Raw genomic sequence first — 3,400 nt, 5'->3', positions numbered from 1 at the left:
ATGAGTGAGTAAGTGAGTAAATGAGTGAGTGAGTGAGTGAGTGAGTGAATGAGTGAGTGAGTGGATGAGTGAGTGAGTGAGTGAGTGAGTGAGTGAATGAGTGAGTGAGTGAGTGAGTGAGTGGATGAGTGAGTGAGTAAATGAGTGAGTGAGTGAGTGAGTGAATGCGTGAGTGAGTGTGTGAGTGTGTGAGTGAGTTGGTGAGTGAATGAATGAATGGGTGAGTGAGTGGATGAGTGAGTGAGTGAGTGAGTGAGTGAGTGAATGAGTGAGTGAGTGAGTGAGTGAGTGGATGAGTGAGTGAGTAAATGAGTGAGTGAGTGAGTGAGTGAATGCGTGAGTGAGTGTGTGAGTGTGTGAGTGAGTTGGTGAGTGAATGAGTGAATGAATGGGTGAGTGGGTGAGTGAGTGGGTGAGTGAAGGAATGAATGAGTGTGTGAATGAATGATTGGGTGAGTGGGTGAGGAATGGTATGAGACGTCACCCACCCAAGTTGCCTGACTATGTAATTGGTGACACAGCGACAGGGTGTGGAGGGAAAAAATAACCTAAAGGGGAAAAGTCACCACAATGTCTACGTTGACTTTTACACATTCTAACCATTTTTTTTTTTCCTGCAGCACAGGTCATCTTGAACTTCCCAGAATGAAGCAAGTTCACAGTGAAAAACAAATGAAATTGCACAAGAGGCTCCGCTCGGAGGAAGACGCTGCTCAGCTGGAGCGCTGCTCTGCGATGTGGAGAAGGAAAAGATATGGGGAGTCATGGGATGGAGACGTCGGGGAGACACAGATGGTCTCCACTCCTCTGAGCTGGGAGTAGGTACAGGCCCCACGGGGTTAAGAGAGACCCCCCTCAACAGCCCTTTCCTGACAGTCACAGACCCAGGCTGCGGACAGTCGCGGTGGGGTCCTGATCCCCAACGCTGTCCCCTCAGGCTTGGGTTTCACGTCCCGATGTTACAGATCTCGCTCTGCTGAGCCTCGTGCACACTGGAGGCAGGTGGAACACCAAGACCCCTCGGCAGAACTGTGATGATCTGCAAATCTGGACGGACACGGGACTCGGCCCATGCTCTGAAAAATATCACCTTTCTAATCATGTCTAGCCCTTCCGGTGACTTGAGAGGGGCCACCCTGCCAGGGCAGGGGCTGAGGAGGCTGGACGTTGAGTGGTGCGAGGGGGCGGGGACGGGTGGAGACAAAACAGCGAGAAGCATTTTGCTTTAAGGCATTCCTTGGGGTTAAGCCCCACCCCTTACGGTTATCAAAAATAAACGCCAACAGCCGACACGACAGCTGGTCAAGACGATGTTTAACTTCGCAAAAATGAGCACGTCTCCACTCACTCTGTTAGTCTGAAAACCGACGACACGGATGACACCCATTTCACCGGGGCCACAGGCCTGCTGGCCCCCCTCTCTGCACCTCCACTGCGCCCCTTTGGGGTCACGCTGAGCGCAGGCAGGTGGCCAAGGGGCTCCGCAGACAGGGCTTCAGAAGGGGCCACAGGGACAGTGTTGGCCAACCGCGTGCTGACCACCGAGGTTCCGGGGGCGCCAAGCAGAGCCTGGTAACCACAGGGAGGCAGGTAGGACTTGTGTCTTTTTACTGCAAGGTTTGCTCTTCATCCAAAGGTGTGAGACCTCCCTCCTCACCTGTATTCCCTGACTCCCTCTTCTCTCCGCTCCGTTCCTTCTCCCGGTCTCTCTCCCTCCTTCACTTAATCAACGCCACCTCCCCGTGTGTGGCCCTCGCCCGGGCTCCCGGTGTAGGCGCCTGGCACTCAGGTGCCCGGGCTCCTGGTGCGTGAGCCTGGCCCAGGCAGCTGAGCACCTGGGAGCAGGCGGGCGTGGCCCTCCTCCTGCAAGGTAATGTCCTACAAGGGAATGACATTCTCTCCTCCGTGACTGGCTGCCCGGTGGCCCTCCTGGCCGTGACTGTGCTGGCTGGCAAACCTGGGGGTTCCATCTGCAGCCTGGAGAGGCGACAGAGGGCGTCGATCGGTGACCTAATTCACCGCGCCTGGCGAAAGGAGTCAGGTTATCGCAGCAAAGACGCCACTCGCTGTACTGATTTTTATATTAACACTAAAGGACAGCCAGCTGGTCGGACCCCCGACGAGCAAGGCTCTGAAGAGGAACATCCAGCCCCGCCTCGTGGATCGTCCTCGTTGGAATTCCTGCTTCGTCACGCCTGACAGCTCCCCTTTCAGGCCGGCGAGCTCCCCATTCCGCGCAGTGGCCCCGGGCCAACCTCAGCCTATCGTCCTGACACCTGCCTTCCGTGTCCCGATCGGCGGGGTCGGGGACCTGCGCTGTTGCTAACGGGTCGAGCTCCTGGCTCCTGTTCGTTCTGATCCCGGGGAGCCAGGAGCTCAGGGAGATGGTCCTCCTGGACCCGCGACTAGAGTCCCGTTTCCTTTGAAGTTTCTTCCCTGATGCTCTCGGCGTCTCACCGGAAAAGATGGGTGTTAGCTGGTCCGCGTGTCTAACTCAGGCCCCTTCCGCGGGAGAGGCTGCAGGACAGAGATCTGACCCACTGCTCACGGCCGCGCCCGCCGCCCCAGCACGGCACAGCGCGGGCTTGGGAACGGTGCCCCAGGAGCCACGGCGCGGGCTTGGGAACGGGGCCCCAGGAGCCACGGCGCGGGCTTGGGAACGGGGCCCCAGGAGCCACAGCGCGGGCTTGGGAACAGTGCCCCAGGAGCCACGGCGCGGGCTTGGGAACGGTGCTCCAGGAGCCACGGCGCGGGCTTGGGAACGGGGCCCCAGGAGCCACAGCGCGGGCTTGGGAACAGTGCCCCGGGAGCCACGGCGCGGGCTTGGGAAGGATGCTCCCGGAGCCACGGCGCGGGCTTGGGAACGGGGCCCCCGGAGCCGCTGAGATGTGTGTAGTTACACAGGGAGGCAGCACAGGGAGCCTGCCGGGGGCTGCCCCTCCGGCTCGCACGGGAGTGGGTCCCTCTCCTGCCACCTGGACGCAGCCCCAGGGAAGCCGTCCGGGCAAAAATCAAGGACCCTCCTCCAAAGGCGTGTCTGTGGTCCCCTGTCTTTGGACACGTACGAATTGGAGGCCAAGAAAGTGGATGTGGAGAAGCCTGGAGCCAGCTTGTTCCTTGCAGGCTCGAGGTCAACCATCCCACATAGAAGAAAAAAAAGAAAACCGCCCTGGTCAGTGCGGCTCAGCGGTTGGAGCGTCAGCCCGTGGACCGGAGAGTCCCGGGTTCGGTTCCCGCTAAGGGCATGCACCGCGGTTGCGGTTTGTCCCCGGCCCCGGTTGGGGTCATGCAGGTGGCAACCAGTCGATGTGTCTCTCTCCCATCGATGTTTTTCTCTTTCTCTTCCTCCCTCTCTCCCTCCGGCTCTATCTGAAGATAAATGCAAAAAAAAACAAGAAGG

General features: G+C 58.8%; 1 non-coding gene across 1 annotated transcript; it reads left to right on the top strand.

Annotated features, from left to right (window-relative positions):
- Positions 1-3,018: 3,018 nt before the first annotated feature.
- Positions 3,019-3,148, top strand: LOC118640470. The gene has a single exon (XR_004961387.1). It is a non-coding gene; the product is annotated as a small nucleolar RNA SNORA38 (small nucleolar RNA).
- Positions 3,149-3,400: the final 252 nt, after the last annotated feature.

This window comes from Molossus molossus, unplaced genomic scaffold, assembly GCF_014108415.1.
Source record: "Molossus molossus isolate mMolMol1 unplaced genomic scaffold, mMolMol1.p scaffold_m16_p_22, whole genome shotgun sequence".
In the NCBI taxonomy this organism is placed as follows: domain Eukaryota; kingdom Metazoa; phylum Chordata; class Mammalia; order Chiroptera; family Molossidae; genus Molossus; species Molossus molossus.
The sequence above is the reverse complement of the archived record's forward strand: the minus strand, read 5'-3'. Positions and strand labels throughout refer to the sequence as shown.